The 13,483-nt window shown below is 43.1% G+C and overlaps 1 protein-coding gene across 1 annotated transcript in view; it reads right to left on the reverse strand.

Moving 5' to 3' along the window:
• The window catches only part of CBL (Cbl proto-oncogene), a 122,837-nt gene that overhangs the window by 8,155 nt on the left and 101,199 nt on the right, over window positions 1-13,483 (reverse strand). The gene's annotated exons all lie outside the window — the stretch shown is intronic.

The raw sequence follows: 13,483 nt of genomic DNA on the forward strand, positions 1-13,483 counted from the left end.
AAGGTGAGGCTGCTATGCTGAGATGTGTGCACTGGGAGAGGGCTCTGCCCCAGGGAGCGCCCCCTCAGGAGTGGACCGTCGAGCGCTACGTGCTGGCTTCTCACAAGGCAGGAAACAAGCAGCAGCAGGATGCTTCCTGACAACACGCACACCTCAGCTCTAACATCACAGCTTGTTGACAGCTTTCTCGTGTATTATCTTGTAGCATAAACAGGTTTCCTATTCATACTGTGCAAGAAAAATCCTGTATAACAAAGAGCTAATATCCTAATGGCCGTGATGCCCTCACACCGTAACGACCATTCAGCAGGAGGCTGCATGCACGGTGGGGCGGAGCTGCACGTTGCTCGAGATGGGGCGGAAGCGGGGAGGTGGCGGGACCAACCCAAGGCAACTCATGGAACCAAGGGCGGTGCTTGAAGTGGCCAGAGAAGGCCGGAGGGGTCGGGGGTGGGGCCAGGTGCGTTCGAACTCTGGGGGGAAAGGGTAGGGTGTCAAGGCGGGACAGCGGGCAGGTGGGCAGGGTCGCGCGATTTCGCACCCCGGATCACTAGTAGGAAATAAAAAGATATAAAGTGCTGTGGCAGTCAGCATCAAATCTGGGACCACCCCCAAGTTTTCAGGCCTGGCCTTTGGGGATCTGGCCATTGCACTCACACATAATTCTCCAATGTTAAACAGAACTTCTCCTGTCACCCCACTCTCTAAGACTAGGCAGAGAGGAAACAACATGAAACAAACAACAAAAGCCCATGCAATCCTGTAAGAAACGCACACGTGGAACACAACTGCTCTGGGAGTGGAAGTGCGTGAGCCTCTCGTCCTTCCTCTGTGCCTTTTTGCACATTCTAAATAGTCTAAGAAACACTTATTGGATTTGTCAGTCAGAGTTTACTTGATGTTTATATTTCCTAATTATAAAAGCAAAAGCTGCTTATTAAAAACACTGAAGTGCTACAGAAACCTAACAGGACCATCCCCTATAATCTCACTTCAGAGTTTTTCTTATGTCTTCATATTACGTTTATTATTTGTGCATTGCATGCTAAAGTTTTGAAGTAGATCTGTATTGGTATCTATAGTGTGCCTAGAAATGCATCAATAAAGTAAGGAAGATTGACGGATGGGTAAAAATACAGATAAATAAATGTGTGACAAAACAAGCATAATAAAATACTAATGGTAGAACCTAGGCGGGGAATATACGAATTTTCACTGTAAAAAAATCTTTCACTCTTACCCAGCTGGTTGAGCGTCGACCTATGAACCAGGAGGTCACAGTTCAATTCCCAATCGGGGCACATGGCTGGGTTGTGGGCTCAATCCCCAGTAGGGGACGTGCAGGAGACAACTGATCAATGACTCTCATCATTGATGTTTCTATCTCTCTGTCCCTCTCCCTTCTTCTCTGAAATCAATAAAAATATATTTAAAAAAATCTTTCACTTTATGTTTTAAAACTTTTCATAACAAAATGTTTGGAGGGGAGGAGGCAAACAACCCATAAAGATTAGCAAAAAACAACAACAAAACAAGTATTGGTGAAGATGTAGGAAAATGAGTATTTTCTTTTTGTTGTTTTCTTTTTTTAAATGGATACTTTCTTATATAGTTTTGGAAATAAAGAAATATATGCTATAACTTTTCTGGAGTGTAATTCAGCAAAAGTATTTAACCAAACATACAAACCCTTATACTCAGAAATTCCATTTCTAGGAATTTCCCTGAGGAAATGATAAAGAATGTCCACTATAGCATTATTTATAATCCTAAACAAAAGGCAACCACCTGTTAAATAACAAGGAGCTGAATACATTTTAACCCTCCCTCCTCCCCCCACACCCGTCTGAAGTTGACTGTGTCCCTTAGCGCCTCAGGGGCTCCGGGCCAGAGCTTCAGAGGTCTCTGCTCCTGCACAGTAGGTCTTATCTATTCCCACACTGAGAGTGCACTTAGGTCAGCTCCTCTGCTTTATGAGCAACTGAAATAATTTGAAAATCACTGCTGTAGAAGAATATGTAATGACATCCTAAGATGTTCGAGATATTCCTAGTGAAAAACAGCATGTACACACAGAATGGCAGTGAACATACATCACATGCTAACTGAGGTAAGTTATGGATGACTTCCATTTCTTCAGCATTGCTTGTCGTACTTTCTATCTATTCTTTACTTAGCACATTACTTCCATAAAAAGAAAAAAGTTATTACAAGGGCAATAAAATTTTTAAATTATAATTCTTTTTGTTGATGATGTTACTCTCTATATATAAAAGCATAATATGCTAATTAGACTGGACAGCCAAAAAACCTTCTGGATGAAGCTGGGGCTGCAAGGGCCAAGGGCAAGCCACAGCAGCTGCGAGGGCCAAGCCCCTTGCACGAATTTTGTGCATCAAGCCTCTAGTCCCGTGGTCGGCAAACTGTGGCTCGCGAGTCACATGCGGCTCTTTGGCCCCTTGAGTGTGGCTCTTCCCACAAAATACCATGGCCTGGGTGAGTCTATTTTGAAGAAGTGGCATTAGAAGAAGTTTAAGTTTAAAAAATTTGGCTCTCAAAAGAAATTTCAATCGTTGTACTGTTGATATTTGGCTCTGTTGACTAATGAGTTTGCCGACCACTGCTCTAGTCTATAATAATAAAAGCATAATATGCTAATTAGGCCAAACGTCCTGCCAGATGATCTTCCAGACAAAGCCTGGGCTGCGAGGGAAGCCTAGGTCACAGGTGCCAGAGGGAAGCCAGTTCCGGCAGCTGGGGGAAGGAAGGCCTACTCTTGCACAAATTTCATGCATTGGGCCTCTGTTAAAAATATGAAAATGCACCTCCTCATTAAGCATTCTGCCAACACATATTTTATTTTTTAAATATATTTTTTATTGATTTCAGAGAGGAAGGGAGAGGGAGAGAGAGAGATAGAAACATCAATGATGAGAGTCATTCTGCTCTCGTCAGCACCCAGCTCACAGGTCCGAGAGGCGCTCCCGAAGCCTCCTGCTCTCTGTCCTATGCTGTCCCTTCCATATTTTATTTACTCACTTACTATTTATTTTAAAATATCTTTATTGATTTCAGAGAGGAGGGAGCGGGAGAGAGAAATATCAATGATGAGAGAGAATCATGGATCAGCTGCCTCCTGCATGCCCCCTATTGGGGATAGAGCCTGCAACCCTGGGCATGTGCCCTGACCAGAATTGAACCTGGGACCCTTCAGTCCACAGGCAACACTCTATCCACTGAGCCACACCAGCCAGGGCCCAGCACATATTTTAAAACATTCACCATCTTTCGTCACAGAAATTCTACTTAGGCTGCATCTCTGATTATGTACAAAAATGTTCATCAAAATATATTTATTGCCGAAACCGGTTTGGCTCAGTGGATGGGGCGTTGGCCTGTGGACTGAAGGGTCCCGGGTTCGATTCCGGTCAAGGGCATGTACCTTGGTTGCAGGCACATCCCCAGTGGGAGGTGTGCAGGAGGCAGCTGATCGATGTTTCTCTCTCATCGATGTTTCTAGCTCTCTATCCCTCTCCCTTCCTCTCTGTAAAATATCAATAAAATATATTTAAAATATATATATATATTTATTACAGTAAAGCTTTTAAACAAAATAAATATACACCAATAGGGGAATAATTAAAATATGTGATAGTAGTAGTCACATTATATATGTAATCATTAAAAGTACAGATTTTGAAGCACTTTTTAAATAGAAAGGAATGCCTAATATATAATGCTAAGTTTAAAAAAGGAGAGCATATAACACTCTATCTTGATCTAAAACATAGATACATTTTACATGTTTACAGCCATGGCCAAGCAACAAGCTATCTAACCACCTGCCTAGAACAGCCACTGAAGAAGCACGATAAAATACAAGAGAAAGAAGGCCTTGGGAGAGAGCTGAGAGCCCTATGATCTCACGCATGTGTGGGATCAGAAACAGAAACTCGCAGACACACACAGTACATGGTGGCGGCCAGAGGAAAGGTGTATGGGTGTGGGGAAAAGGGGGTGACAGAAGGGGATTTGACTCTGGGTGGTGGGGACACCATGCAATACAGATCTGGTCAAAGAAACTCACACCTGAAACCTACATGCCCACAGTGACCAATGTCACCCCAATCAATTAAAACCACAAAGGCTTTGGAGAGCAGCCGCACAGCCAGGACTGGAGAGGCGGCCGGGGTTCCGGAGCAGGGAGCATGCTGATGGAAGCGCCACGCTACGCCCGGGGTTTCCAGGGTGTTTCAGGAGGCGGGAAATTCAGGGTGTCAGGATGGCCCATTGTGAGGGCCCACAACCCTGAAGAAGGGAGGAGCCGAGGAGGAGGGTTCACCTGTGCTGCAGGTTCCCTGGAGTCAGGCTGACTCCTGACCTGTTTGCATGGAGGCAGGTTCTGGTTCCTCAGGCGAAAGCAGCCGCCGAGGAGGAGCAGATGCTGGCTGTGCTGCCAGCTGGAATAACAGGCAGGCCTTTTCAATAACTATGTGTTCAGTAAGAACAGAAAACTCAGAATTTTTATTAGAAAACTAAAATCAATACATTTTTGGAGAAATCAAGATGGCAGCACAGGTAAACACCTGAAATTGCTGCCTCCCACAACCACTTCAAAACTAAAACTAAAAGACAAAACAGACATCATCCAGAACCACAGGAAGACTGGCTGAATGGAAATTCTACAACTAGAAGGGAAGAGACTCAGAGGAGCTGCGGAAGTAAAGTGCAGAGGCACGGAGGCGCACGCGGAAAGGGCTGGCAACTGAGTACGCAGCTGGCTTACTCAATCAGGAGGGAGACAACAAGCTCCCAACTGCTCTGAACTCCAGTTCTGGGCGAGACTCTGGGGACCCAGAATCATACGGGGAGAAACTGGACTGTCTGGTGGGGGGGGGGGGGTGGTGGGACTCGAGGGCAGCTTTCTCTCAGAGGTGCTTGCAGTGATTACCGAGGGACACTGAGACCTGGGGGCCTCTTAGGGCAGGGCTGATGGGAAGCCATTGCTGTTTGCTCCACTATTTGAAGAAATAATGACAGAAAACTTTCCTCACCTGGTGCAAGAAATAGACTTACAAGTCCAGGAAGCACAGAGAACCCCAAACAAAAGGAATCCAAAGAGGACCACACCAAGACACATCATAATTAAAATGCCAAGAGCAAAAGACAAAGAGAGAATATTAAAAGCAGCAAGAGAAAAACAGTTAGTTACCTACAAGGGAGTACCCATACAATTGTCAACTGATTTCTCAACAGAAACTATGCAGGCCAGATGGGAGTGGCAAGAAATATTCAAATTGATGAATGGCAAGAACCTACAACCAAGATTACTCTACCCAGCAAAGCTATCATTCAGAATTGAAGGTCAGATAAAGAGCTTCACAGATAAGAAAAAGCTAAAGGAGTTCATCACCACCAAACCAGTATTATATGAATGCAGAAAGGTATTCTTTAAGAAGAAGAAGAAAAAGGTAAAGATAAAAATTATGAACAACAAATACATATCTATCAACAAGTGAATCTAAAAATCAAGGGAATAAAAAATCTGATGAACAGAATAAACTGGTGAATATAATAGAATCAGGGGCATAGAAAGGGAGTGCACTGACAATTCTCGGGGGGGTGGGGAAGGGGTGTGAGGGATGCGGGAAGAGACTGGACAAAAATCGTACACCTATGGATGAGGAGAGTGGGGGTGGGGGGTAAGGGCAGAGGGTGGGGTGGGAACCGGGTGGAGGGGAGCTATGGGGGGAAAAAAAAGGAACAACTGTAATAATCTGAACAATAAAGGTTTATTTAAAAAAATAAAAAATAAAAAAATCTGATGCTAGCCCTGAAATAAAATAAAATAAATACATTTTTGAAAATGACATGGAAATCCTAGAACCTAAAATTATAGTATCTGGCCCTGGCCAGTTTGGCTCAGTGGATAGAGCGTCGGCCTGCAGACTGAAAGGTTCTGAGTTTGATTCCGGCCAAGGGCATGTACCTTGGTTGCAGGCTCCTCCCCGCCCTGGGCCCTGGTTGGGGCACGTGCAGGAGGCAACCAATTGATGCGTTTCTCTCACATCGATGTTTCTCTCTGTCTTTCCCTCTCTCTCCCACTCTCCCTAAAAATCAATGGGAAAATATCCTCGGGTGAGGATTTAAAACAAAACAAAACAAAAAACCCAACAACAAAAAACCCATAATTTCCGAAAATACAAATTCAATAGATGGACTTAGGGCAGATTAGACACTGCAAAGTGATAAAGGAAGTGGAAGATAGCAGGAACTACTCAAAAAAAGAAAACAGAATGAGTATAACACCCACGTTAGGAATGGTGAGAAGCTGGCCTTTAGGTAACAGGAGGGCCAGCAGGAGAGGAGAGAGACTATAGTACTCAGGCTATTTTAAGAAATAGTGGGCTAGAATTTTCTAAGACATTAGCAACATCGAACCACAAAAAGGAGTAAAGCCCACAGACCTCAAGGACATTAAGAAAACTGCTGGGACCCAAGACCAGGAGGCCCAGAGAGGAGACACCGCCTTTAAGGGAGCACACCGAGGCCGGCAGCTACGTTTTCAGCAGGAACCACGGCAGCCAGGAGGCAAGGCCACGCGACAGTAACTCCAGCGCAATACTAGACACAGCGAAAATACCTTGCAAAAATGTCACAGTGAAATAAAAGATATTTTCTGTCAAACAGATGTTTTCCATCAAATGAAATCTGGGAGCACTCACTGCTGGGAGACACATACATTCCCCCATCCCACGCCTGTACGCTCTCTCTATCTCTGTCTCTAAAGGAAGCTCTCTGGGCAGAAGGAAGAGATTCCAGCATGGCAAGCAGTAAGGGTTGAGGAGCCTGGAGAGTAAGTATGTGGGAAATTTCATGTATGCAAAGTGTGAAGAGCCAGACTCTACTGAGTCCAGGGTGCATGAAGGGAATGCCCAGGATAACTGTTAAAAATAATAATTAAAGGGGGAAATGTTAAAAGTACTTTGAGAAAGTAGGGAAATGAACCAAGAAAATATGGGGAAAAGAATGAAAACAAATATTCCAATTATTATAAGACAAAGGCTGCTAGACTGGACTTAAGGGGAAATGTATATGCTGTTTATAAGACTACCCCTTAAGTGTAAGAACACAGAAAGACAGAAAGTAGAAGGATGGTCAAAGATCATATAAACACCAACTAAAGGACAACTGATGTAGCTATTCTATTCTATTTTATTTTTTAAATACAGTTTTATTGATTTCAGAGAGGAAGGGAGAGAGAAACATCAATGATCATGGTGAAGAATCAATCATTCACTGCCCAAACAAAAATTAAGGAAATTAAAAAATATACTTTTTAAACAGCCAATTGATCAAAGAAGAAATTACAAGAGAAATTAGAAAATATTTAGAGGGGAATAAAAAGGAAAATCACAAACCAAAACTTATGGGACTCAGTAAAAGTAGTACTAAGGGGTAAATTTATAGCTGTAAATGTTTGTTAAAAAACAGGACTAGCCCTAACTGGTTTAGCTCAGTGGATAGAGTGTTGGCCTGTGGATTGAAGGGTCCTGGGTTCGATCCTGGTCAAGGGCGCATGCCCTATTTCGGGTTCCATCCCCAGTAGGGGGCGTGCAGAAGGCAGCTGATCAATGATTTTCTCTCATCATTGATGTTTCTATCTCTCTCTCTCTCTTTCGTATATTAAAAAAAAAGTTTACCTCAAAATGAAGCAAGGACCTAAATGTAAGACCTAAAACTAAATAAATCCTATATAATAAAAAGCTAATATGCAAATTGTCCCCTTGGGAATTTGACCGACCTGGAGCTCGACCGCTTGCTATGACGTGCGCTGACCACCAGGGGGCGACATGGAATGAAGGAAGGCCCCGACCGGCCGATGGCAGCCAGGGGAAGGAAGGCCCCAATCGGCCCTGATCACCGGCCAAGCCTAGGGACCCTAACCGTTCACGAATTTCGTGCACCGGGCCTCGAGTTCTAAAATAAAACACTTAGAAAAAAACAGGACAAAAGCTTCATGACATTGGACTTGGCAGTGATTTCTTGGAAATGACACCAAAGGCACAGGTAACAAAGGAAAAAATAGACAAATTGGACTTCATGAAAGTTTTTTGCATCAAGACCAAAATGGCAACCCATAGAATGGCAGAAAATGTTTGCAAATCATATATATGATAAGGGATTAATATCCAGGATAAGAACTTCTAAAATTCAACACAACCTGATTTAAAAAATGGTCAATGGGAGGAACCAAGATGGCACTGTAGGTAAACGCCAGTACTTGCCACCTCCCACAACCACATCAAAATAACAACTAAAATACAGAACCATCATTCAGAACCACCTGAAAGATGGCTGAATGGAACTCCTACAAGAAAAGAAGAAAGCACATTGAGACTGGTAGGAGGGGCAGAGGTGTAAAATGGGTTGGTGGAACACCCATGTGTGCCCTTTTTTTCTTCTTCTTCTTTTTTAAAATATATATATTTGGGTACTCTTTCTCTTTCTTGATGAATCTGGCTAATGGTTTATCAATTTTATTTATCCTTTCAAAGAACTAGCTCTTGGTTTCATTGATTTTTTTTGTCTCTATGTTATTTATTTCTGCTCTAATCTTGATTATTTCCTTCCTTCTACTTATTCTGGGCTTTTCTTGTTATTCTCTTTCTAGTTCTTTAAGTTGCAGGGTTAAATAGCTTATTGCTGATTTTTCTTGTTCTTTGAGGTAGGCCTGTAGTGCTATGAACTTCCCTCTCAGGATGCTTTTGCTGTGTCCCAAAGATTTTGGGTTGTTGGGTGTTCATTTTCATTTGTTTCCAGGAAGTTTTTTATTTCTTTCTTGATCTCTTTGGTAACCCATTCAATGTTTAATAACAGGCTATTTAGCCCCCATGTGTTTGAATATTTTTGAGTGTTTTTACTGTAGTTGATTTCTAATTTCATTCCACTGTGATCTGAGAAGATGCTTGATATGATTTCAATTTTCTTAAACTTGTAGAGACTTGCTTTGTGTCTTAACATGTGGTCTATTTTTGTGAATGATCCATGTGCACTTGAGAAGAATGTATATTCTGCTGCATTGGGGAGAAATGTTCTATAAATGTCAATTAAATCCATCTAATCCAGTGTGTCCTTTAGAGTCACTGTTTCCTTAAGTTTTTGTCTGGAAGATCTATACAGTCAGCGGGGTGTTAAAGTCCCCTACTATGACTGTATTGTTGTTGATCTCTCCGTTAAAGTCCTCCAGAAGTTTTTTTTATATATTTAGGTGCTCCTATATTTGTTGCATATATGTTTACCAGGGTTATATCCTCTTGTTGGATCAATCCCTTTAGTATTATGTAGTGACCTTTGTTGTCTCTTGTGATGGCCTTCATTTTAAAATCTATTTTGTTGGATATGAGTATTGCTATTCCAGCTTTTTTTCCTTTTCCATTTACGTGGACAATTTTTTTCCCATCCCTTCACTCTCATCCTGTGTCTTTTGTTCAGGTGGGTCTCTTGTAGCCAGCATATAGTTGGGTCACGTTTTATTTATTTATTTATTTATTTATTTATTTATTTATTTATTTATTAAGGTATTATATGTGTGCATATCTTACCATTGCCCCCCCCCACCCCACTCCCATACATGCCCTCACCCCGCAATGTTTTGCATCCGTTGGTTACTCTTATATGCATGCATATAAGTCCTTCAGTTGATCTCAAGGGTCATGTTTTTGTATCCATTCAGCTACCCTACACCTTTTAATTGGAGCATTTAACCCATTTACATTTAGGGTTATTATTGAGAGGTATTTATTTATTGCCATTTTAATTCTGTATGCTGAGGTTTCTCTCTTTGTTTCTTCTTCTCATTACAGCAATCCCTTTAGCATTTCTTATAATGCTGGTTTGGAGGTGATATACTCTTTTAGCTTCTTTTTGTCTGGGAAGCTCTTTATTTCACCATCTATTTTGAATGATAGCCTTACCGGATATAGTAATCTTGGTTTCAAGACCCTTGTTCTTTATTACCTTGAGTACTTCATGCCATTCCCTTCCTGCCTGTAGAGTTCCTGATAAGTAATCAGTATGGGAACTCCTTTGTAGGTAACAGTTTGTTTTTCTCTTGCTGCCTTTAAGATTCTCTCTTTTCTTTAATTTTTGGCATTTTAATTATGATGTGTCTGGGGTGGGCCTGTTGGGGTCTCTGTGCCTCCTGAACTTGTGTGACTTTTTCCTTTACCAGGTTAGGGAAGTTGTCTGCCATTATTTATTCAAACATGTTCTCTAATCCTATCTTTCGGCCTCTTCTGGCACACCTCCTATGTGAATATTGTTACGTTTCACATTGTCTCACAGCTTCCTTAAATTGTCCTCCTGTTTTTTAATTGTTTTTTTCTTTTTGGTTCTCTGATTGAGTGATTTTTTTCAGCCCTGTCTTCCATTTCACTGATTCGATCCTCGGCTACCCCTAATTGGCTGTGTATTCCTTCCAATGTGTTCTTTATTTTTGCTGTGTCATACTTTATCTCAGACTGTTCTTTTTTCATAGTTACTATATCTTTTTTCATGCTGTTGAACATCTTCACCATCATTACTCTGAACTCTGTTTCAAATAAATTTCTTACCTCTGCTTCATTTATCTCTTCTTCTGGAGAATTCTCTACTTCTTCCATTTGTTTCTTTGTCTCCTCATTTTGGCTGTCTGTTTGGGTTTGTGACTATGTATTAGGTAGATCTGCTATGCCTCTCAAGCTCCAGTGCAGGACAGTGTCAAATGCTGTTTCTGACTAATTAGATCAGGCAAAGACTCAAAGCCTCCAGAGCCTGCCTGCCTGCCTATAGATTGATAGGATTCCAACTTGAATTGCCCCCAAGCAATTGTCCTCAGGTGTGGTGAGAGTTTTTTCAACAGAGTGGGGCAGTGGCTTCTGCCTGGAGGCTAATTGTTATTTTTGGTCTCTTAAGTAACTGAGGACAAGGTGTTTTCCAATAGGGTGAGTCAACTGTCTGTCCTCCGCTGTGTGAGGGAATGACTCAGCCCAGGAAACTGGGGGTGTCTGCCTTCTGAGCTCTATCGCCCTGAGTCCCCAGTCCTGGTTTCTGCTCACACAGCTCCAGTCCACTGTGCCCTCCTTCTGCCGGAGCACAAGGTGGGTGGCTCCACAGGGAATTTTGTGCATTGGCCCTTTAAGAGAGTATTTTCAGCTGTCACTCCCTGGCAGACAGCACCCCACTGTTTTTCACAGCCAGATGTTATATGGGTACCCTCCTTAGATTTGGTGCTCTCTGCTGGGGAGCCCAGCTTGGGGATTGGATCCCAGAGTTCTCAGTTGCAACCCCCCACAATTGAGGTATCTCTTCAGAACTTCAGTTGCTGTCTGCAGCACCCGGCCAGCCCTTTCGTGCCTCTGCCTCTCCTACCAGTCTCTATGCAATCTCCAGTTTCGGTCCTCAGGTATCAGGGTTCTCTCCTGCGAGTTTTCCGTTCATTATTCAGAAAGTTTTTCTGTATTTTAGTTGTAATTTCAGTTTGTTCCTGGGATCATGTTCATGCAGTATACACTTACTCTGCCGCTATTTTTAATCCTCTCTGTGTGCCCCTTTTTTTAATTGGGAGGGATATCTCAGCTGCAGAGGCCTCCTAGGAGGAGCAATGTGTCCCAGCCCGACACCAAACCCCCAGCCCAGGCTACCAGAGCTGGGAAGAGAAATTCCCATAACTATGGGCTGTAAAAACCAGTGGGGATTGTGGCTGAGTGACAAGGAGGCTGCTGGGGACCCAGGCAGTTTCGCTTAAAGGGCCAGTACACAAACTTACTCAGACATGATCCCTCTGAGCTCCAGTGCCAGGTGGCTTTGGAGGACCCAGGGACATATAGGAAGGAACTGGATTGTCTGGCACTGTAGCGGGAACTCAGCAGCAGATTTCTCCCAGACAAGGAGTCCTCGCAGGGATCACTCTTCCTGTGTTGGGACCTCCCCTGTTGCAGAGCTGACTGGCAGCCATATCTGAGTTTCCATCAGCCTGGCTCACACTGTTCGCTCTGCCCTGGTGATTCTCTGAGACCCGCCCCACCCAAGTTGTTTGCAGCAGCTTTTCCATATCAATTTACTATCCTGACTCAGGCTTCAGACTTTGCTAAAATCTCTCAAATAAGCAGCAGCTGGAGTCAGCGTGCCTCAAACCTATCAATAAAAGGCCAAGACCTGGCACTAGCACCAGCCTACCTTGCTTCACAACTTGACCTTGCATAGGCACTTCACAAGCCCAATACAAGTAGCAGCTATCTGCAGATCTCTCTGTAGCTCCTGCCCAGTGGCCCCAGGTAGTGGCTGACTTTACACCTCCCGGGAGGCCCCAGAGCCAGTGCACCCAGTGGACAGCTTCAGACCATAGCAGATTACACATCCACAAATGACACACTCAAGGGGAAGACTCAGTGAGCACAAAAGCCCCACTGAAGTAAGTCCTAATCCATAGGGGTGTCTCCTGCACAGCAGTTCTCCCACTGTAGTCCCTGCCAATCCTCACAGCCAATTGGCCTGGAGGTCAATTCCTCCCAGTGACACCAACAGCAATTAAGTCTCAACTACAATAAGACTGTGCTCACAGCCCACACAGGGGCACACCTAGAGTGCCCAGCTCAGGTGAGTGTGGAGACTGAGCCACTGGGCCCTACAGGACACCTACTACACAAGGCCACTCTACCAACTCCAGGAGACATAGCAGCTCTACCTAATACATAGAAACAAACACAGGGAAGCAGCCAAAATGCAGAGACAAAGAAACATGTCACAAATGAAAGAAATGGGAACAAGCAAATTACTGGATACAGAGTTCAAAACCATGGTTATAAGGTTACTCAAGAGAGCTTCAGTTGACTCAAAGAGAACTTCAAGGGATTTAGTGAGGCTTTCAAGGATCTTAGTGAGAATGTCAAAGACATGAAAAAGGACAAGTCTGAATATACTTACTGAAATAAAGAATAATTTACAGGGATTCAACAAGAGAGAATTCCGAGAAACAATCAATTATTTGGAATATGAGGAAGCAAAAAACACCCAAGCAGCAAAGAAAAAAGAAAAATAATACAAAAATATGAAGATAGTGTAAAGAGCCTCTGGGACAACTTCAAGCATAACAACATTTGCATTATGGGGGTGCCGGAAGGAAAAGAGAGAGAGCAGGATATTAAAAACCTATCTGAAGAAATAATGACAGAAAAGTCCCCTACTGGTGAAAGAAATAGACTTACAAGTCCAGGAAGCACAGAGAGTCCCACAGGAACTCAAAGAGGCCCACACCAAGACACATCATAATTAAAATGCCAAGGGTCAAAGACAAAGAGAGAATATTAAAAGCAGCAAGAGAAAAAGCAGTTAGTTACCTATAAGAGAGCACCCATACGACTGTCAGCTGATTTCTCAACAGAAACTATGCAGGCCAGACGGGAATGGGGCAAGAAATATGCAAAGTGATGAATAGCAAGAA

The sequence above is a fragment of the Plecotus auritus genome, assembly GCF_963455305.1.
Source record: "Plecotus auritus genome assembly, chromosome: 9".
NCBI lineage: Eukaryota > Metazoa > Chordata > Mammalia > Chiroptera > Vespertilionidae > Plecotus > Plecotus auritus.